At 43.0% G+C, this 24,454-nt stretch overlaps 1 protein-coding gene across 1 annotated transcript in view; it reads left to right on the top strand.

Moving 5' to 3' along the window:
- sv2ca (synaptic vesicle glycoprotein 2Ca) overlaps window positions 1-24,454 on the top strand; it is a 306,023-nt gene that overhangs the window by 84,563 nt on the left and 197,006 nt on the right. The gene's annotated exons all lie outside the window — the stretch shown is intronic.

The raw sequence follows: 24,454 nt of genomic DNA, 5'->3' as shown, positions 1-24,454 counted from the left end.
ACAAGTACTGTGTTGTCTCTCAAATATAAATCATACAGTGTCTTCAGTGTGTCGATATTTGAAAAGAATGTCAACCTTTAACAATGAATTGCTTCACATTTTTGCAGTAACATCAAGTTTGGTCACCAAATGGATACATGTAACACCAGTACTATTTTAAAAAGATAAGATCTCTCTGATAAGTAATGAAAATATAGAACACACCTGGACACATCCACACAGGCTGGTGTGCACACACACATTTCCTCCAATCCTGGATACACTCCAACTGTTTCATATTTTGAGCTGGGAATATTCAAGGGCTTTACTGAGTGAACTGACCCAGGTTATAGTTCCTTGTCTCCTTTAATGGGAGAAGTCTATTTTCCACCATACAGTGAGAAGTGAAAAGCCATTCCTTTAGTCCACTAGAAAGATTCAATGATGAGGTCAAGGAGAACATTCTACAAGAAGAAGACAGTATAACAATCAAGGATAAATCTTCACATAAACCCCACCTATTACCTGCTCCAAGCTCTACACATGGGACACATTTGTACCATTGTTAGATAAATATTGGCTATTATTACTAACATTAGATCTACAGAGGAAATAACTTGATAGTATCAGCTTCCCTCAGTGGTAGCGCTCATGGCTCTAAGTCAAGGTGTTCTACTCCAGTACTTGAGTATACAATCTAGGTTATCATGTGAGTGCAGCACTGTGGAGGTACTACATTGTTGGGCATGCCATTTTTTGGATGAAGCCTTAAACCAAGGCTCTATCTGCCTGTTTAGATGCAGGTAAAAGATCCCATGTTAAAATATCCCATGCCAAATGTTAAAAATGATCCTGGCCGATATGCATCCCTCAACCAACACCATCAAGACAGAATATCTCATTGCTGTTTCTGATACCTTGCTGTGAACAACATGGCTGATGTATTTGTCTAAATAGCAACAGTGACTACACTAAAAGTCATCCATCGCCTATGTAATATTTTGGATCATCCACGGGATATGAGAGGTGCTAAGTAAATGCAAATTCTTTCTTTCACCATTTTTGTTTTTTTATCTGTGTAACAATGCCCCTCTGCAGTTTCTCTGATGACTCTCCAAGTTTATTCAATGAGTAACTGAGCTAAAGTTCCACACTTGAGCCTGGCCTAAGTTACAGGCACAACCACCGTGTTGAATGGGATAGACTCGGGATAGATCTAGCAGCTCAAAACTGGGCATTGATGCGGCGCTATGGGCTATCAGCAGCAGCAGAGTTGTATCCATGCACAATCTGCAACCCTATGGTCTGGCATCTCCCTCACTCTACCATTTCCATCAAACCCTGGTTCAATTAGGAGTGCAGGAGGGCATGTCAGCAGCAGTACCAGGCGTAGCTAAAATTGAGGTGCCAGCCTGGTGAAGCTACAACACAAAACTACATGCATGCTAAACAGCGGAAGCAGCATGTTATAGACAGAGCTAGGTGACCTCACAGCCAACGGATCAGATCAAAGCTCTGTAGTCCTGCCACATCCAGTTGTGAATGGTGGTGGGCGATTAAACAACTAACTGGAGGAGGAAGCTCCAAAAACATCTCCATCCTCAATGATGGCGGAGCCCAGCACAAGGCAAGGCTGAAGCATTTGCAACCATCTTCAGCCAGAAGTGCCAAGTGGATGATCCATCTTGGCCTCCTCCTGAAGTCCCCAACATCACAGGTGCCAATCTTCAGACAATTTGATTCACTCCGTGTGATATCAAGAAATGGCTGAAGGTACTGGATGCTGCAAAGGGCCGTGACAACATCCTGGCAATAGTACTGAAGATTTGTGCTCCAGAACTAGCTGCACCCTTAGCCAAGCTATTCCAGCACAGCTACAACACTGGCATCTACCCGGCAATGTGGAAAATTGCCCAGGTATGTCCTGTTTACCAAAAGCAGGACAAATCCAATCTAGCCAATTACTGCCCCATCAGTCTACACTCAATAATCAGCAAAGTAATGGTAGTGTCATTGACAATGCTATCAAGTGGCACATATTCAGCAATAACCTGCTCACCGATGCTCAGTTTGGGTTTCACAATGGCCACTCAGCTCCAGACATCATTACAGCCTTGGTCCAAACATGGACAAAAGAACTGAATTCCAGAGGTGAGGGGAGAAGGAGTGCCCTTGACATCAAGGCAGCATTTGGCCAATTATGGCATCAAGGAGCCATAGCAAAATTGATGTCAATGGGAATCGGGGGGAAAACTCTCCACTGGTTGGAGTCATAGCTAGCACAAAGCGGCACAGTGGCGCAGTGGTTAGCACCGCAGCCTCACAGCTCCAGGGACCCGGGTTCGATTCTGAGTACTGCCTGTGCGGAGTTTGCAAGTTCTCCCTGTGTTTGCGTGGGTTTCCTCCGGGTGCTCCGGTTTCCTCCCACACGCCAAAGACTTGCAGGTTGATAGGTAAATTGGCCATTACAAATTGCCCCTAGTATAGGTAGGTGGTAGGGAAATATATAGGGACAGGTGGGGATGTGGTAGGAATATGGGATTAGTGTAGGATTAGTATAAATGGGTGGTTGATGGTCGGCACAGACTCGGTGGGCCGAAGGGCCTGTTTCAGTGCTGTATCTCTTAAAAAAAAAGGAAGATGGTTGTGGTTGTTGGAGGCCAATCATCTGAGTCCCAGGGCATCACTCCAGGAGTTCCTCAGGGTAGTTTCCAAGGCCCAACCATCTTCAGCTGCTTCCTCAATAACCTTCCCTCCAATGCAAGGTCAGAAGTGGGGATGTTCGCTGATGATTGCAACTCCTCAGATACTGAAGTAGTCGGAGTCCACATGCAGGAATACCTGAACAACATTCAGGCTTGGGGTGATAAATGGCTAGCAACATTCGCACCACACAAGTGCCAGGCATTGTCCATCTCCAACAACAGAGAATCTAACCATCTCCCCTTGACATTCAATGGCATTACCATTGCTGAATCCCCCACTATCAACATCCTGGTGATTACCATTGACCAGAAATTAACAGCCATATAAATACTGTGGCTGCAGAAGCAGATCAGAGGTTGGGAATTCTGCAGTGAATTACTCATCTCCTGAGTCCCCATCTACAAGGCACAAGTCAGGTGTGTGACGGAATACGCTTGCCTGGATGAGTAAAGCTCCAAAAACTCTCCAGAAACTTGACATCCAAGACAAAGCAGCCCATTTGATTCGAACCCCATTCACCACTCTTTCCACCAGCTGTGCACAGTGGCAGCAAGTGTGTACAATTTACAAGATGCACTTCAGCAACTCGCCAAGGCTCCTTCGACAACTCCTTCCAAACCCGCGACCTCTACCACCGAGAAGGACAAGGCAGCAGATGCATAGGAACACCACCACCTACCAGTTCCCCTCCAAGCCACACACCATCCTATTGCCATTCCTTCACTGTTGCTGGTCAAAATCCTGGAGCTCCCTCCCTGGCACTGTGGGTGAACCGCAAATCACATGGACTGCAGCAGTTCAAGAAGGCTGCTCACCACCATCTTCTCAAGGGCAGTCAGGGATGGGCAATAAATTCTGGCCTTGCCAGCAATACTCACATCCTCTGGATAAATAAAAAAATAATAATTTGAGATAGAATATGGAGGCTGGTTGGGCGCAGGATTGGACTCACATGTAATACTCCCTGACATTTAGTGGCTCACTGGCATTCAAAATCAAGGCTAACGTGACTGTTTGCTTGGGCGAGCGGGCTAAAGGAGAGAAGGGATGAGGAAAGAAACTGAAAAAAAGAAGTTCCTTTAGGTTAGCAGAGTTCAGCTGTTTTAAATTTAAATTCTGCTATAAATGCTTCCCCCTGTTCCGGTTTATCTTTACGCATATGTGTCTTGGATGAAATAAAGCAAAATGTGTTTGTCCCCTTACTGGGTGTTTCAGTGACCGTGCAACAACCCTTCCTTTCCCTAGGAGAGGCAAAGAAACAGAGATCTGTAGCAAGCTCAAGAATCCTCTTCCAAAAATCCATTTCCAAAGCCTCATGGGAAAACAGGCAACCCACAGAGGCACCAAACATTCATTCCAGAATAATTTACCTTTATTTCCAGATCACCTTGCTTTCCAGAAACTTATTGCATTCTGCTGCAATCCTATTCCATAGATTGATTATCCTCTGCATAAAGTAAAACTTCTAGACTTGCAACTTCACTCACTACTTCCTCTGTTTATATATTCATAACCCTTAGTTCTACCCAACCCCATCACCTTAAACATGAATTTAGTTCTTGCAGTTAGTAATTAGAAATAGCTTGATGAGATTCCTGTGCCCTGCCCCCACAATGCCTCCAATTATTTAGTGAGTAAAACCAAAGGCCTCATGCCTACTTTCATTGCTCAATGATCTCAGGCCAGGGATTATTGTGTTGTCCTTCTTGGTACCTTCACCAAAGTCATAATGTCCTTCCTGAGTTAGCTGGGTCAAAACTGGACACAGTATTCCAAATGAGAACTTAGCAAAGTCTTGTCTAAGTCTATTGTTGTGGTCTTAGTTTGTGATGAATGTTTGGTCAGTGTATCTGGGACCTTGCTTGCCTTGTCTGGAGCCTGCTGACACTGCACTTCAACATTGAGGGAGTGATCAGTGCTCAGTCCCAAGACATCTCCCTCCCAGTTACCTTTAACAAATACTCATGTTATATGCTATGCTTTTCTAAGTGTGCCTATGTGCATAACTACAAGCTATCTATAGTGAAAGCCACATTGCCCAGATATTCATTCCAAAACTAAGGCCACAATAATAGGCCTATATAATGCTTTGGTAAGATGTAATTTAGAGTTCTGTTTCCTTTTTGACCCCTGCCAATTTTGGGAATCACTTCCCTACTCTATCTAAGTCCATTTGGGGTAATCCAAAACTAGAAGTCACAAATGCAAGATGGCCACTAATAAATCCAAGAGGAAATTCAGGAGAAGCTTCTTTATCCATTGAGTGGTTAGAGTGTGGAGCTTGTGACCATGTGGATCAGTTGAGGCAAATAGTGTTGATGCATTTCAGGGGAAGCTAAATAAATACATGAGGGAGAAAGGAATAGAAGGATATGATGAAATAGTGTGGGAAGTAGAAAATCAGGAGGTAAAAAGGAGGGAGGAACTTAAAACAATCTCTATCACTAGAGAAAAAGTAATGGGAATACGAATGGGACTAAAGACTGACAAGTTCCTTGGACCTGATGGCCTACATCCGAGGGTCTTAAAGGAAGTGGCTGCAGAGATAGAGGATCTTCCAAAATTCCCCATAATCTGGAAAGATCCCAGTGGATTGGAAATCCGCAAATGTAACACTCTGTTCAAAAAAGGGGAGAGACAGAAAGTAGGAAACTATAGGACAATTAGCCTAATGTCTGTCTTTGGGAAAATGCTAGAATCCATTATTAAAGCGATAGTAGCAGGACATCTAGAAAATCACAATGCAATCAAGCAGTCAAATAGTTTTGTAAAAGGGAAATTGTGTTTGACAAATTTATTAGAGTTCTTTGAGGATGTATCAAGTAGGGTGGATAAAGGAGAACCAGTAGAACTCGTGTATTGGGATTTCCAAAAGGCATTCAATAAGTTGCCACATAAAAGGTTACTACACAAGATAAGAGCTCATGGCGTTGGAGGTGATATATTAGCATGGATAGAGGACTGGCTTACTAACAGAAAACAGAGAGTCGGAATAAATGGGTCATTTTCAGGATGGCAAACTGCAACTAGTGGAGTGCCACAGGGATCAGTGTGGGGCCTCAACTATTTACGATCTATATGAATGACTTAGATGAAGGGACTGAGTGTACTGTAGCCACATTTGCTGTTGAAACGAAGATAGGTAGGAAAGCAAGTTCTGAGGGGGATACAAAAGGGTGAATTTTATTCTGGTGATGGGGGTCTTGGCATCTGGAAAAAGTGATGCAGAGATCCCCGCATTGCCTCTTCTCCAGAAGGTCCCCCGAATCTATTGCCAATCAGGCATTTAAGTAGACAGTGGTGGGCCTTTCACAGGATCAAGGATCCCGTTGCTGGAAGTCCCACCCTTGGAGAGCTGCCAGCCAATCAGAGGCCAGCAGCTGCAGTGCCACCAAGGAGGTGGTGGCTGCTGCTGGAGGAGGACCTACTGGAGGCCGAGGACGTCGCTTGGCCCAACCCACAGTTAGGTCAGAGTGGGAGGGGTCTCGTGGGGTGGGATCATGGGGAAGGAGGGTCGGCAGCAAGGGTGGGGGTTTGGCTTTCAGCAGGCTGTTCACAGGCCTTCCCACCCTGGATGAAATTTTGGCAGAGGCAGGATGGTGGTGGTGGGAACCCCCCCTGCACCACCCCCCCCCCCCCACCACTCCCCCACCGCTGTCCCACTCAATTTTGTGATCTCCCGACTTCCAAGCCCACCGCGGGGGAGAGCATAAAATTCCGCCCAAAAGGTCTGCAAAAGGATATAGATAGGTTCAGTGAGTGGGCAAATATTTGACAGATGGCATATAACGTGGGAAAGTGTGAGGTTGTCCATTTTGGCAGGAAGAATAGAAAAGCAGAACATTATTTAAATGGAGAGAGACTGCAGAATGCTGCAGTACAGAGGGATCTGGGTGCCTTACTATTGTCCTTCAATGAAGGGAAATTACCACCCCTACCCAGTCTGGCCTACATGTGACTCCAGTTTCACACTGCACAATTGAATCTTAGTGCCCTTTGGGCAACTCGTGAGGGTCAATAGTTTTACTGAACTTTAGATGCCTAATTTGAAACCTGATTACATTATAAGTTAATACTTGGGAATTCCTGCAAGTACCTTTGCACGGTATATGAAGAGAAATGTGAATGCTGTACTATTCAACTGTGGGTATGAAGAATGCAGAACTCTTAGTGACCTATATGTCGCTGTGTAACAAATGCCACTGAAAATGCAGCTATAATCCAACAATGGGATCAACAGGTATTAATCTCGAGAGGAGACTGAAGGTCAACAGAGGGTCAACATTTTTACTTTAATGAAAGAAACATCCATTTAATGAAGCCTTTGTCATGTTACTGGCGAGTTCAAGGGGTTAATTCAAGTGATATTATTGATTTCTGTTCCAATCTCAGTATCCCTGGAGTAGGTTTAATACTCTCATTTGATAATGTACTTGTCTTGATGTGGGATATATGGCATCCACCAGCCTACTCATCAGTTCCAGAGGCATAAAACTAGCTGTATAAAGAATACAACATGTACACTTCCCACATCACAGAACTCAGAGCAAAAAATGTTTTAATAATTATGCACAATGGCTTTTGTACCAAAATAATCAAAATGGATGTGAATGCTAATTTAAAATAATGATTGTGATTGTCTAATTACATAATTTTATGGTAACTGTCCTCAATAAGTCAATATGACCTTAAAGATGAGTTTTATCATTTTTAAACCCTTTAAAAAGGTAGAAATAATTAAAATTTACTCTTATCTCCTCTAATTTTGAATGTTTTTGGTTAAATGAGAAATACAGATGAAATCATGGTGGGGGGGGGGGGGGGGGGGGTTCTGCCTGCAATGAGTAATTGACCCTGACAGTGCAAGGGAACTCGATTAACACAATTGAAAGACTATAATCATTAAAGTACACTGGGTTAATGGCCAAGTCCACTGATGTTAATTCATGTTGCTCTCAGTCAGTCTAAGTAAATCCTTTCAGCAAGTACCCTCAGTAATGTTAACAGTATTCGCCATTCAATAAACTCAGACGATGGACAGAAAGAAGTAGTATTAAAGTTAACCTTAATGCTGTACAATTATTTTGTTTAAAATATGCACAGTGCTAGCTGTACACTTTTTTTTAAAAGTGGGGAAATTGAATATTTTTCAACTTAATTTATGGCCCGCTACTGAAATCACATGGTCTTTCAGAGAGTGTAAATTTGTTAAAATGGAAGTGAAAATCAGTAGCAATCATGATGGATCTGTAATAATGATCCCTTAATGTTTCACAAACAGTTAATGAGCCACTTAAATGGGGTAAATATCCAGCGCTCAAAAATGAAGCTATGGAATATAAAATGGTTGGGGGAAATGGTGCATGCCAGTTAAAAACGTAACTTTAACTAACAAACCCTGCATGTAAACTTAGTGATAGAGAAATACAAAGAGATTTTTGGTTATGGAGCATGGCCATCAAATGTGTAAATGAGCCCTGACTGTGGCTGTAGGTCACCGAAAGAGTGAACGTGCTACTAATAACAACTTGAATTTATTTATACAGCATTTTTAACATAGAGAATAAATGCCCAAGGCACTTGACAGGAATGTAATCAGACACAAGTTGACACCAAACCGGAAAGAGATATTAGGAAGGTTGGCTCAAAAGGATAGATTTTAATTGGGGGAGGGAGAGGTCTTAAAGGAGGAGAGGAAAATGGAGAGATGGAAAGATTTAGGGATGGAATCCCAGTGCTTATGACCTAGATGGCTGAAGGCATGGCCAGCAATGGTAGGATGAAGGTAGTAGGGGATGCACATGAGGCCAGAATTGGAGGAACACAGAGTTCTTGGACGGCTGGAGAAGGTTATAGTGATAGGGAGGCTATGAAAGCATTTGAACATGAGTTGTCAGCTATTCGGAGGACCAAGTTGGAGGTCTGAAAGAAGTTGCATATTTTAAAGATGACACAAAGATAAGGCGGTGATATTACTGTAAAGTGTAATGTAGGACATAGAGAGACATATAATAAAGTAACAATTGTTAAAGATAGATGTAAATCTATTATACTGACACATAGAAATATTTGTAAGGATACAATCAGAAATGTGAAATCAATAGGATTATACAAATCATGCAGCTGGCTAGACGACTAGCATGTGGCTCAAAACAATGCTAACAGTGCAGGTTCAATTCCAAGATTTTGACCCAGTGACAGTGAAGGAACTGATATAGTTCCAAGTCAGAATGATGTGTGACTTGGTGGGGAACTTTCAGATGATGTGTTCCCATGTCCCTGCTGCCCTTGTGCTTCTTGGTGGAAGGTGCTGTGAAGGAGCTTTGGCAAGTTGCTGTTGTGCATCTCATAGATGGTACACGTTGCTGCCATTGTGCACCAGTGGTGGAGGGAATAAATGTTGCAGCTGGTGGATGGGGTGCCAGTCAGCTGGGCTACTTTGTGCTGGATGGTGTCAAGCTTCTTGAGCATTGTTGGAGCTGCACCCATCTAGGCAAGTGGAGAGTATTCCATCACACTCCTAACTTGTGCTTTGTAGGTATTGGAAAGGCTTTAGGGAGTCAGGAAGTGAGTTACTCGCTGTAGAGTACCCAGCCTCTGACCTGCTTTTGTAGCCATAGTATTTATGTGGCTTGTTCAGTTAAGTTTCAAGTTAATGGTGACCCCAGGATGTTGATGGTGGGGAATTCAGTGATGGTAATGCGATCAAATGTCATGGGGAGGTGGTTAAGCTCACTTTTGTTGGAAATGGTTATTGCTTGGCACTTGTGTCATTTTTAGGTATGCCTGGTGCTGCTCCAGGCATGCTGTACTGCACTCCTCATTGAACCAGGGTTGATCCCTTGGCTTGATGGTAATGGTAGAATAATGGATATGCCGGGTAATGAGGTTACAGATTGTGGTGGAATAAATTTCTGCTGCTGATGATGGCCCAAAGTTCCTCATGGATGCCCAGTTTTGAGCTGCTAGATCTGTTCTGTATCTATCCCATTCAGCTCAGAGGTAGTGCCACACAACACAATGGAGGGTGTCACCAAGTGTGAAGATGAGACTTCATTTCCACAAGGGCTGTGTAGTGGTCACTCCTTCCAATACTGACATGGATAGATGCATCTGTGACAGGTAGATTGGTGGGGATGAGGTCAAGTATGTTTTTCCCTCATGTTGGTTCTCTCACCACCTCCTGGAAGCCCAGTCTAGCAGATATGTCCTTCAGGACTCGGCCAGCTCAGTCAGTAGTGGTGATACTGAGCCACTCTTAATGATGGACATTGAAGTCCCCCACTCAGAGTACATTCTGTGCCTTTTCTACACAGTGCTTCTTCCAAGTGATGTTCTATATGGAGGAGCACTGATTCATCAGCTGAGGGAGGGCGGTAGATGGGGATCAGCAGGTTTCCTTGCCCATGTTTGATCTGATGTCATGAGATTTCATGAAATCCTGAGTCACTTTTAAAACTGCTGTCCTGACACAGAATTAAGCAATTGGTGATGAATAAGCCTGGTATAATACAACAGACCTAATGATCTAGAATATCGAGCTGGATGACACAACGTAAGCTGTCCTGTGTAGGTCCTTTATTTACACCATAGGCAGATTGTATTAAAGCCAATTTGGCTGATTAATGGAAACCTGCAAGGTAAACCCAGTCACTGGAGGGAGCAATGCTTCCTAATAGGCTCCAGATAACCCTACAAGGTGATGCCTAATGAGTAGGGTGGACAAGAAGCAGGATGTTTACCAATGTTCTAAATTGGTTAGCTGTATTTTGTTGCAATAGACCTGCTGCCTGGGGTAATAAATACTGTGATGCTGCATCTTCTACCTCCTCTGCACACCTAGATTGACCTCGATTCCTGCTCCACAGTAATCTTACTTGTCTATGGTCTCCGCACCCTATTCTTAGACGGAAGACTCATCTGTACTATTAACTTCTTTCACTGCTGTGGTGACACATCCAAATGTTCTGCCTCATTAAACTCACTCCAGGTCTGACTTGGAGCCAACTGCTCATTTTATGATTTGACTGTGCAGCTGCAGAATGTCAGATGATTGCCTCACTTATGATTTTAGCAAATTAATAAGCAAAACTTGACAAATTACTTTTCACCAACTTGGTCAACCCATTGTTTGAGGGGGAGTGGGGAGGGTTGGGTGGTAGGAATCCTGAAAGCAATATAAAACATGGATGAATTGTCCTTTGTGCTTTTGACTAATAGTAGACCATTTTCTGCTCATATTTTTTTTTTAATTAACAAAAATAAGAATGTCAGCCCTGCAGTGAGACAGAACCTCCCATTTTCATGTGTTTTAGCACCTAACTCCATTGCAGGTACTGCAATCAGCATGCCATGCTAATGAGCTAAACAAAGTGAAACGCAGTTTTACATAGTCGCAGTCCTGGCCAAGTATCTCTATTATAGACACACAAGCAATGTGTGCAGTAAGCGTAGATCAAACCGACTTATCAGTTTCACTGCATGAATATCAATCTTTTAGTTCAGTTGCATCCTGGTGTCATACTTTATTGAATATAATGAAATTTCTGAATAAAAACAGGCCTGGTAATCTTTTGGAGGTGGGTTTTAAACAAAAAGCAATAAATGGTTGGATACTCTGTAAAAATACTATCAACAAAGGATCGTTAGTTTCCTTACTCTACACTATTCATATCAATAATACCAATGCTGGCAGTGTTGAAAGTGACCATGAAGCTGTCGGATTTTTGTAAAAAGCCAACTGGTTCACTAATATCCTTAAACCTGCTGTCATTGCCTGGTCTGGCTTATGTGCAATTCCAGTTCCACACCAACTTGGTTGACTCTTAACTATCTCTGAAAGTGGTAGAGTTAGGGATGGGCAATAATGTTGTCAATTATGCCAGCAATGCCCACATTGTGAGAATGAATGAAATAAATATTTTCTGCCTTCATTAAGAGATTTTTTTTCCAACAGCAGATGGGTGGAATGACAGACTCATATTGATAGAGTGATGGGCTCCAACTGATAGATTTTACAATATTTCTGTTGAGTCGATAGAAAGCAGACATCACTTCTGTGAACACTCCTGGTTTTCCAGACGTCCATACATTTTGCTGCGACATCCATTCAAGCCACTATTTCAGAAAGCCATATGCCGCAGTATGTCTCACAGCTACTGCATGGAGTATTTTTAGCCCACCGCAGAATAAAGATAAGCTGCCTTCTCACTGATGTTGGTGACAGTTTCACTTGTGAGAGATTAAGTCCAAATCAAAGAAAGCAGCAGAAGGGCAGTCCACTGGCAGCTGTTAACCTCCCTTCCCCATGGCAGAAACCTCCAGCAAACATTCAGCATGGCAGAAGGTACTCATGATGGTACCCTTGAAGTTTGTTTTTCCTATTAATGCTTCAATTATTTAAGAATTTTCCTCAGCTTCAGATGAGTTGCATTGGGGCTATGCATATTTCATTCATTGCCTGTCATACCAGTGTGCAATATTATTGAATAAAGAATAATTGTGCACACTGAAATCCCAGCTGGTGCCTTGTAGAGTGCAGTTTGTTCAAATCTAAACATAAGTTTCAGATATTGAATAGGTGAAGGCTCAAACTCCACTCACACTCGGCAACATCACCCGAAGAAGTGAGGTCAGGGTTCCACGTGTACACTGATGATACCCAGTGCTACCTCCCTTAACTCTGCCCTTGCCTCTGTGTTGTCAACTCCTTGTCCAACATCTAGCCCTGGATGACCACACATTGGTAACTGAAGCCAAGGGCAGAGCTAAGGATGAAGGAATGGGTCAAAGTCCAGATTTGACCGGCTTGGCACAGAACAACTATGATGTCATAGACTCATTACGGCATAGAAGGAGGCCAATTGACCCATCGAGTCCATGCTGGCTCTCTGTATAGCAATCACTCAGACCTATTTTTCTGCTCTATCGACATAGCCCTGCAAGTTTATTTCCCTCAAGTACCTTTCCAATTTCCTTTTGAAATCATTGATCATCTTCACTTCCACCACCCTCCTCGACAGCAAGTTCCAGGTCTTTAACACTCGCTGCGTAAAAAAAGTCCCCCCTGCATCTCTTGCCCAAAACCTTAAATCGGTCTCCCTTAGTCCTTGTACCATCAGCTAATGGGAACATCTTTTCTTTGTCTACCGTATCTAAACACGTCATAATCTTGTATCAAATCTCCGCTCAATCTCCTTTGATCCAAGGAGAACAACCTTAGCTTGTCCAACATAACCTTGTAGCTAAAATCCCTCATCCCTGGAACCATTCTAGTAGATTTCCTCTGCATCCTTTTAAGGACCCTCACATCCTTCCTAAAGCATGGTGACTAGAACTGGACGTAGTACTCCAGTTGTGGCCCAACCACAGCTTTATAAAGGGTCAGCATAATTTCCCAGCTTTTATAGACAATACCTCTATTTATGAAGCCCAATATCCCATAAGCTTTGCTGACTCTTCTCTCAATATATCTTGCCACCTTCAAAGATCTATGCCCAGGTCCCTCTGTCTGAAAAACAACATTTACCATGATTCGCTGTTTTCTGTCCTTAAACCAATTTGTTATCCAAGTTGACACTGACCCTCCGATTTCATGAACCTCAATTTTGTTAACCAGGCTTTTATGTTGTACTTTGTCCAACACTTTCTTAAAATCCATATGGACAACATCCATTACAATCCCTTCATCAGAAAATTCAATTAAATTAGTCAAGCAATCTGCCTTTTACAAATCCGTGCTGGCTGTCCTTAATTAACTCAAACCTATCCTGTTGATTTTTTTCCCTGATTATTGTTTCTAAAATCTTACCCACCACTGATGTTAAACTGACCAACTTGTAGTTACTAGGAATGTCCTTACACCCTTTCTTGAATAAGTGTCACAGTTGCCACTCTCCAATCCTTTGGCACTTCCCTGCATCTAGGGAAGATTGGAAGATTATGGCAAGCCCTTCCACTATCTCCATTCCCATTTCCTTTAGCAACCTGGGATGCAAGCCATTCGGACCAGGCGTCTTATCTACCCTAAGCATAGCCAGTCTTGCCAGTACCTCCTCTCAATTTTCACCACATCTATTACCTCTACCATCTCTGCTTCTACCAATATTTTGTTAGCATCTTTTTCCTTAGTAAGCACTGATATAAAGCACTCATTAAGTATTCTAGCCTTGCCCTGTGCCTCTAAGCATATATCACCCTCTTTGACCCTGATAGAATCCACTCTGCCTCTTACTATCTGCTTACTATTTACATGCTGGTAGAAGACTTTTAGGTTCCCTTTTATATTAACTGCCATTCTATTCTCATATTCTCTCTTCGTCAGTCCTCCTCACTTCCCCCTCAACTTATTGTATTTATCTGGATCTCGGTTGAAGAATTCACCTGGCATGCATCATACACCCTCTTTTTTTGTTTCATCATATTCTCTATTTTCTTCATCATCCAAGAAGCCCTGGCTTTGGTTCCCTTCCCTTTTGTTGGAATGCACCTAGCTTGTACCTGAAAAATCTCCTGCTTAAAGATTGCCTATTGTTGCTGTACAATTTTTCCTGTGAATCTTTGGTTCCATTTTACCTTGGCTAGATGCCCTCTCATCCCATTGAAGTTACCCCTATTCCAATTTAGAAGTGTTATTTTAGATTGTTCCTTGCTCTTCTCTTATGACTATTCTAAACCTTATGGTATAATGAACACTCATACCTAAGTGTTCTCCCACTTGGCCCACCTCATTCCCCAGCAACAGATCCAGCAATATGAACATACAAATTAGGAGCAAGAGTAGGCCACTCACCCCCTCGAGCCTGCTCTGCCATTCAACAAGATCATGGCTGATCTGATTGTAACCTCAACTCCACATTCCTGCCTACCCCCAATAACCTTTCACCCCCTTGCTTATCAAGAATCTATCTACCTCTGCCGTAAAAATATTCAAAGACTCTGCTTCCACTGCCTTTTGAGGAAGATAGTTCCAAAGACTCACGACCCTCAGAGAAAAAATGTCTCCTCATCTCTGTCTTAAATGGGCGACCCCTTATTTTTAAACAGTGACCCCTAGTTCTAGATTCTCCCACATGAGAAACATCCCTCAGGATCTTATATGTTTCAATCAAGTTGCCTCTTACTCTTCTAAACTCCAGCCGATACATGCCTAGCCTGTCCAACCTTTACTCATAAGACAACCCGCCCATTCCAGCTATTAGTCTTGTAAACCTTCTCTGATTTTTTCATCCTTCCATAAATAAGGAGCCCAATACTTCACAGTACTCCAGATGTAGTCTCACCAATGCTCTGTATAACTGAAGCATAACCTCCCTACTTCTGTATTCAATTCCCTCGCAATAAATGATAATATTGTGTTAGCTTTCATAATTACTTGCTGAACTTGCATACTAACCTTTTCTGATTCATGCACTGGGAGACCCAGATCCCTCTGCATCTCAGAGCTCTGTAACCTCTCACTATTTAGATAATATACTTTTTTTATTCTTCCTTCCAAAATGGACAATTTCACATTTTCCCACATTTTTCTCCTTTTGCCAGATCTGTGCCCACTCACTTAACCTATTTATATCCCTTTGTAGCCTCCTTATGTCCTGTTCACAACTTACTTTCTTACCTATCTTTGTGTCATCAGCAAATTTAGCAACCATACCTTTGGTCCCTTCCTCCAACTCATTTATATAAACTATAAAAAGTTGAGGACCCACCACTGATCCCTGTGGCACACCACTCGTTACATCTTGCCAACCAGAAAATGACCCATATATAGATAGAGAAAATACCTCCTTCCTAGTTGGACTGAGAATATACTGGGCAAGGAAATTCTCCTGAACACATTTCAGAGATTTCTCCCCCTCCTTACCCTTAACATTATACCAATTGGTATTTGAGTAATTAAAATCCCCCAATATCACTCTATAATTCTTGTACATCTCTGATTTCACTGCAGGTTTGCTTCTCTATATCACTCGCACTATTTGGAGGCCTATAGACTACCCCCAGTAGTTTGATCATACCCTTTTTGCTTCTCAACTCTTACCAAATGGATTCTGTCTTTGCCCCTCAAGGACATCCTCTCTGTCCAACACTACAATGTCTTCCCTAAACAGTAGTACCACCTCCCTTTTTCCCTTCCCTATCTTTTCTGAACACTTATAATTTTAAGCACTCAATGCTCACCATTTTTAAGCCATGTTTCCATTATTGCCACTACATCATATTCTCGCATGGCTATTTGTGCGTGGAGCTCACCAACCTTATTCACCACACTTTGTTATCATGCATGCATTCTAAACCTGTCTTTGTATTCCTCATAGCCCTTCTTAGTCTGCTCCTCCATTTCCATGTTGCTATTGAACATCAAGATGAGCCTCCAACCCATTATCCTCTCCATCACAAAGAATGCTTACTTCTACCCCCATTACATCTGTCATACCTGCATTTGCCGTGACATTGAGTAAATTTAAGGAGGAGATAGACAGATTTTTAATTAGTAATGGATTGAAGGGTTATGGAGAACGGGCAGGAAAGTGGAGTTGAGGCCGAGATGCGATCAGCCATGATTGTATTGAATAGTGGGGCAGGATCGAGGGGCTGAATTGCCTATTCCTGCTCCTAGTTCTTATGTTGCCTCAAAGTATCTGTTGCTGAAGCTCACATCATCCATTCTTGACTATTCAAATGCTCTTCTAGGGCTCTCCCATCTTGCAGTCTTCATAAATGTCAGTTCATCTAGCCCATATCCTATCCTGCACCAGGTCCTGCTCTCCCATCACCTCTGTCCTTGCTAATCTACATAGTTTCCCAATCTTAAGTTTTTTTTTATGATACAGCTTAAATTTTAATCTTTTATCCTCATGTTTAAATCTCTTCATAGCCTCACTTATTCCTCTTTCTCTGTAACATCCTCCAGCTCTACAACCCTCCAAGACATTTGCAATCCTTTTACTCTAGCCTCTATAGCATCCCTACTTCCTTCGCATCATCGTGGGTGGCCAAGCCTTCAAGCATCAAGGCCCTTACCTTTGGAAGACCCCCAATGCCTTTGCTTCTCCATCTCCCTCTGCTTCTTTCAGACCCTCCTTAAAGCCTTTTTGACCAAGCTTTTAGTTACCCCATCTAATTTTTTTAAAAATGAAATTTAACTTTAGCTCATTAAAAATCAAAAGAATAGTCTTGTTGCTTTAGTAATACAACCAGAGTAAAATACAACTTTGGCAGGGGTACACTTGAAAGAAAAATCAGCCTGAGTGTATGCAGATGACTGATCCACTACTGCCTATTTTGCACCCGTGCTGAAATTCAATTTGACCATTCTTGTGCCTCAGTCTTTAGATGCCTTTTGTATCATCGTTAGCCACGGCAGAGGTACCGGAAGACTGGAGGATAGCTAATGTTGTGCCTTTATTTAAAAAGGGCAGCAGGGATAAGCCAGGGAACTGAACTACAGGCCAGTGAGCCTTACGTCAGTGGTGGGAAAGTTATTGGAAGGGATTCTGAGAGACAGGATTTATATGCATCGGAAAGGCATGGTCTGATTAGGGATAGTCAGTATGGCTTTGTGCATGGGAAATCATGTCTTACGAATTTGATTGAGTTTTTCGAGGTGGTGACCAAGAGGATTGACGAGGGCAGGGCGATGGACATTGTCTACATAGACTTTAGTTAGGCCTTTGACAAGGTCCCGCATGGTAGGCTGGTCCAGAAGGTTCGAACACGTGGGATCCAGGGTGAGCTAGCAAATTGGATACAAAATTGGCTTGGTGATCGGAGGCAGAGGGTGGTAGTGGAGGGTTGTTTTTCAGATTGGAGGCCAGTGACCAGTGGTGTGCCGCAGGGATCAGGATCAGTGCTGGGCCCTCTGTTGTTTGTCATATATATTAATGACTTGGATGTAAATGTAAGGGGCATGATTAGTAAGTTTGCAGATGACACCAAAATTGTTGGTATAGTGGACAATGAAGAAGGTTGTCTAAGGTTACAACAGGATATAGATCAACTGGGAAAGTGGGCAAGGGATTGGCAAATGGAATTTAACGCAGACAAGTGTGAAGTGATGCATTTTGGGAAGTTAAACCAGGGCAGGACATATACAGTGAATGGCAGGGCCCTGGGGAATGTTCTTGAGCAGAGAGAACTTGGGGTGCAAGTACATAGTTCCCTAAAAGTGGCAACACAGGTAGACAGGATGGTGAAGAAGGCATATGGCATGCTTGCCTTCATTGGCTGAGGCATTGAGTACAAGAGTTGGGACGTCATGTTACAGTTGTACATGACGTTGGTTTGGCTGCATTTGGAGTAGTGTGTGCAGTTCTGGTCGCCGCACTACAGGAAAGAGGTGATTAAGCTAGAGAGAGTGCAGAAAAGATGTCACTGACCCGAAACGTTAACTCTGCTTCTCTTTCCACAGATGCTGCCAGACCTGCTGAGTGATTCCAGCATTTCTTGTTTTTATTTCAGATTTCCAGCATCCGCAGTATTTTGCTTTTATTCACAAGGATGTTGCCTGGTTTGGAGGGCTTGAGTTATAAAGAGAGATTGGATAGGCTGGGTCTGTTTTCCCTGGAGCGAAGGAGGCTGAGAGGGGACATGATAGAGGTATATAAAATTATGAGAGGCATAGCCAGAGTCTGTTTCCCATGGTAGGGGTGACTAAAACTAGAGGGCATAGATTTAAGGTGAGAGGGAGGAGGTTTAAAGGGGATCAAAAGGGTAAATTTTTCACACAAAGAATAATAGGTATGTGGAATGAGCTGCCTGAGGAGGTGGTGGAGGCAGGAACAGTAGTGACATTTAAGAGGCATCTGGACAGGTACTTGAATGAGCAAGGCATAGAGGGATATGGAATTAATGCAGGCAGGTGGGATTAGTATAGATAGGCATTATGGTCGGCATGGACGCGGTGGGCTGAAGGGCCTATTTCTATGCTGTACGACTCTATCTATGACTCTGAGAACTGTGGCATCTTAATGAAATAATGGGTTGGATTTAGTCATCGTGGCAGATAATGTGGGCCGACCATTAAAATTGGTTGATAACGTCCTCTGTGCTCGCATTGTTGCATTCCTGCCCAGGAGTTAAAATCGAGCCAATTGAATTTAATGCAGGGTTAGTGAAATCTTTATCAAAACAGTATTCCTGGGAATATAGACTATTGCCAGGACCTGAATACATAATCCAAGATGACACTTTACTGTAGTACTGAGGGTACACCCAATTGATAGAGGTGCTATCTTTTGGATGCAACACTTAAACAAGGCCCTAGTCAGGTGGATGTAAAAGATCCCACACCATCATTTTGAAGGAGAGTAGAGAGTTCTCCTAGTACAGTGACTAACAGTCATTCCTCAACGAACAACACAAAAAAGATTACCTGATCACTTACCTCATTGCTGTTTGTGGTACCTTGCTGTGTGCAAATAGGTTGCTGCATTTCCTTATATTGCAACAGTAATTCATTGGTTGGGAAGCAGTTTGGGATTCCTGAGGATGTAAAAGGATATAAAGAGAAGTCTTTCACATCACTGGGAGTCTTAATTTAAAGCTGTAACTCTGTTCTTTACTACTATTCTATGTAGAAAAATGTCAGTGAGTTAGCACTCTCACTTCTAAGTCATAAAAGTCTGGGTTCAAGTTCCACTGCAGCCTTGAGCACAAAGATCAAGGTTGACACTCCAGTGCAGTATTGAGGGAGTGCTGCACTGTTGAAGGGGCTGTCTTTTGCATGAGAAGTTAAACCAAGGCTCCATCTGCCCTCTCAGATGGATGTAAAAGAAGAGCAGCAGAGTTATACCCAGTGTCCTGGCCAATATTTAGCCCTCAACATCACAAGAACAGATTATCTGATCATTAACATGGAGCTGTTTGTGGGAGCCTGTTGTGCGCAAATTGGCTGCCACGTTTCCTACATTACAACAGTGACTAGACTTCAAAAGTACTTCATTGGCTGTAAAATGCTTTGAGATGCCTGGTGGTCTTGAAAAGTGCTATATAAATGCGAGTCTTTCAGTTAAAAATTTGCTGTGTTTTTGAAGGCTATGATTACGATTTCATTCCCTGCAAAAATGTGTTATGGTAAACTGATTTTTTTAACATTTATTTATTTAGGTTTAACTTTATTGGATTAACTTCAAAATTCCAATCATTCTATCACTCCTAGGTGCAGAAAGGGAAGCAGGTGCTGCGTACTGCTTTTAATACTTGCACTGTTTCATATAAGCTTGAGGCAATAGGTTTTTAACATTTTTTGTCCAGTGTTTTAGTGCAAGTTGGTGTGTAGAATAAGGAAAAGCAACTTAAACCAAACCAAAAAGTAGATATAAATAATATAAATAATCCAGATTAAGATATGGCAGAGCAAGTTGCGTGTCTGGATTGCAGTATGTGGTGTTAGAGAACTTCCAAGCCTGTTTGTGAAGAAGACACTAAGACTAGGATGCTTAGGTAGAGACTATTTATTGCTTGCCACAGAGCTTACTTTTCCACTCCAACAACACCCAACCAGTGCCGGCTGGCTCTTCTTTATATATACACATTTGAATACAATTAACTAATTAACACCCAACACCTGTTCACCCTATTATCTTCAACTACCAGGTATTTAACATCTATTAACAGAACTTCAGACCCTAACTTGTGGGAGTTTGTAGACAGCGAGACTGTCTTGAGCAAACGCATCTGCATTGTAAATGTCTCAGTCTCAAATCTCTCCAGCTCAGAGTCATTGAGCTGGAGTGCGAGTTGGAGACACTCCGATACATAAGGGAGGGGGAGCAGTATCTTGCCACTTTGCTCCAGACTTCATTCACACCTTGTAGAGAGGTGCAGGTTCAGAACAGGGTTGGTGTCACCGATAGTGTGCCAAGTAAGGGGAACACAAGTGAGATAGAAAACAAGGAGCCACAGAAACTGATTCTATTCAACAGATACAGTTTACTTGCTGTGCGGATAAGGATAAAGATTGTTGGAAAGACAGCCAGAATGCAGACCATGGCACCTTAGAGCAGGAGACTATCCAAAGGAGATAGGAGGAGAAGGGGAAGTGTAAATTGGTAATTGTAGGAGATTCAGTAACTAGAGGGACAGATGGGATCCTTTATAAGCGGGATCGAGAATCCCACATGGCATGTTGCCTTCCAGGTGAGGGACATCTTTATCAGCTTGAAAGGATATTGGAGAGGGAGGGCGTGGATCCAGTCATTGTGATCCATGTTGGGACCAATAGCATTAGGGAGTGTAGGCAAGAGCTCCTGTTTGGACAGTACCAGGAGTTGGAGCTAAACTAAAAAGCAGGACCTCAAGGGTTATAATATTTGGATTATTATGCAAGCCACATGAAAACTGGCATAGGGATAAGAAGATTAGGGAGGTGAACACATGGTTGAAGGAGTGGTGTGGGAAAGAGGGGCTGCATCTCATGGGACACTAGCACCAGTATTGGGAGAGGGAGGAACTGTACTGGACTGGGGCCAGAGTCCTAGCGGAAAGGATAAAGAGGACGATCACAAGGTCTTTAAACTAGTAAGTGCTTGGGGAGAGCTCAGTTGGAAAAGGTAATATAAGCAATAGTTCAAAAACAAATAAAAGAGAGTAGAATAACAGTCAGAAATTGTACTGTAGACAGTACAGATGAAGAGAAAAACTAAAAGATTTAAAGTAACTAAATCTGGAGAGAGAAATAAGAAATGCATGAGTAAAACACACATAGAAGTACAGGTTAGGACGTGTGGCCAAAATAAGCGTTCTTTATACAAGCACACAGCAAGAAAGAACTGAATAAATTGCAGGTGCAAATTCAACTTAGAGGGTATGACATGTCAGCCATTACTGAAGTATGACTGCAAATGGTCAGACTAGAAAATGAATATACCAGGTTATAATATCTACGGGAAAGATAGGGAAAATACTAGAGGGGAAGGAGGAGCCTTAGTGATTAAGAATTAAATCACTTCAATGATAAGACAGGATATAATGAGACATGAGCAGGCAGTGGAAGCTTTATGTGTAGAATGAAGAAATTGAAGAGGATTTACTACGATAGTGGGAGTTGTGTATAGGCCCCTAGGTAACAGCTGTGAAATGGTAGAATCTTCAAATATAGCGATTAGACAAGCATGTAGCAAAGGAAGTGTTGTTTTAATGAGTGTCTATAACTTCCATATAGATTGGGATATGCAGACTAACACATGTCAGAAAGGCAGTGAGTTTCTTGTGTGTCCAGGATAGTTTTCTGCAGCAATATGTCCTAGAGCCAACAAGGGGGCAGGCCATATTAGATTTAGTAGTGAGTAAAGAGCCTGATTTAGTTTATTTTGCTCTTTCACGGGATGCGGGTGTCGCTGGCTAGGCCAGCATTTATTGCCCATCCCTAATTGCCCTTGAGAAGGTGGTGGTGAGCTGCCGTCTTGAACCGCTGCAGTCCATGTGATGTAGGTACACCCACAGTGCTGTTAGGAAGGGAGTTGCATGATTTTGACCCAGCAATAGTGAAGGAACTGTGATATAGTTCCAAGTCAGGATGGTGTGTGGCTTGGAGAGGAACTTACAGGTGGTGATGTTCCCGCACATCTGCTGCCCTTGTCCTTCTAGCTGGTAGATGTCATGGGTTTGGAAGGTACGGTCAAAGGAGCCTTGCTGAGTTGCTGCAGTGCATCTTGAAGATGGTACACACTGCTGCCACTGTGCGTCGGTGGTGCAGGGAGTGAATGTGGAAGGTTACGGATGGGGTGCCAATCAAGCAGGCTGCTTTTTCCTGGATGGTGTTGAACTTCTTGAATGTAGTTGGACCTGCACTCATCCAGGAAGTGGAGAGTATTCCATCACACTCCTGACTTGTGCCTTGTAAATGGCGGACAGGCTTTGGGGAGTCAGGAGGTGAGTTCCTAGCCACAGAATTCCCAGCCTCTGACCTGCTCTTGTAGCCACAGTACATATACGGCAGGAATGAAAGACAGCAAGACAATCGTGGCCATTAACAAGGATCCTGACGCTCCCATCTTCCAGGTAGCAGACTATGGTTTGGTGGCAGCTCTCTTCAAAGCAGTCCCTGAGATGACGGCTCTATTGGAGAAATAATGCCAAGGTCCTGCAGCTTAGTCAATAATCCGACGCTGATTCATTAATTGGGCCTGTACAGTTTGAATATTATGTACAGATAATTTGTACATCAATGCTGGATATTATTTCAGTTTCTGGTCAAAGGTAACCCCTAGGATGTTGATAGTGGGGGATTCAGCCATGGTAATACCATTGAATGTCAAGGGGAGATAGTTGGATTCTCTCTTGTTGGAGATGGTAATTGCCTGGCACTTGTGTGGTGTGAATGTTACTTGCCATTTATCAGCCCAAGCCTCGATATTGTCCAGGTCTTGCTTCATTTCCACATGCACTGCTTCAGTATCTGAGGAGTCACAAATGGTACTGAACATTGTGCAATCATCAGCGAACATCCCCACTTCTGACCTAATGATAGAGGTAAGGTCATTGATGAAGCACCTGAAGATGGTTGGGCCTAGGACACTATCCTGAGGATCTCCTGCAGTGCTGTCCTGGGACTGAGATGATTGACCTCCAACAACCACAAACATCTTCCTTTGTGCGAGGAATAACTGCAACTAGTGGAGAATTTTGCCCCTGATTTCCATTGACTCCAGTTTTGCTAGGGCTCCTTGATGCCATACTTGGTCAAATGCTGCCTTGATGTCAAGGGCAGTCACTCTCACCTTGCCTTGGGTTCAGCTCTTTTGTACATGTTTGGACCAAGGTTGTAATGAGGTTAGGAGCTGAGTGGCCCTGGCAGAACCCAAACTGAGCGTCAGTGAGCAGGTTATTTCTGAGCAAGTGCTGCTTGATAGCACTGTCGACGACACCTTCCATCACTCTGCTGATGATCGAGAGTAGACTAATGGAGCGGTAATTAGCTGGGTTGGATTTGTCCTGCCTTTTGTGTACAGGACATACCTGGGCAATTTTCCACATGGTCGGGTGAATGTCACTGTACTGGAACAGCTTGACTAGGGGTGCGGTCAGTTCTGGAGCACAAGTCATCAGTACTATTGCTGGAATGTTGTCAGGGCCCATAGCCTTTGCAGTATCCAGTGCCTTCAGCCATTTCTTGATATCATGTCGGGTGAATCAAGTTGACTGAAGACTGGCATCTGTGATGCTGGGGAACTCAGAAGGAGGTCGAGATGAATCTTTAACTTGGCACTTCTGGCTGAAGATGGATACAAATTCTTGATGAAGGGTCACTGACCCGAAACGTTAACTCTGCTTCTCTCTCCACAGATGCTGCCAGACCTGCTGAGTGGTTCCAGCATTTCTTGTTTTTATTACAAATTCTTGAGCCTTGTTTATTGCACTGATGTGCTGGGCTCCCCCATCATTGAGGATGGGGATATCTGTGGAGCCTTCTCCCCCAATAGTTGTTTAATTGTCCAGCACCCAGGGATAGGCACCAACATGTTGCACCACGGAAATTTGACAAATATATTGACTCAGTCACAGACATGGGGACGATTAATCTGTATATAAGGTAGATATCCATTTTGATGCCATTGAAACATAGTCCAATTTAAAACACATTTCTCCCTATAAGTAAAGTAGCTAAGCATACATGTATCAATGGAGAGCAGCAAAACTGTATTAGCTAGCTCGCAAGCAAATTAGTATGCAATGCCAATGTGAATTACTTTTGTGCTAGGTTATTTTAAAACACAATGTTAAAGGCTTGAAGGAGGGGTGCCCAACATTTTCGCGGCGGGGCCACATT

The sequence above is a fragment of the Heterodontus francisci genome, chromosome 4 (assembly GCF_036365525.1).
Source record: "Heterodontus francisci isolate sHetFra1 chromosome 4, sHetFra1.hap1, whole genome shotgun sequence".
NCBI lineage: Eukaryota > Metazoa > Chordata > Chondrichthyes > Heterodontiformes > Heterodontidae > Heterodontus > Heterodontus francisci.
Note: the sequence above shows the minus strand (reverse complement) of the source record. Positions and strands in the feature narration are given on the sequence as shown.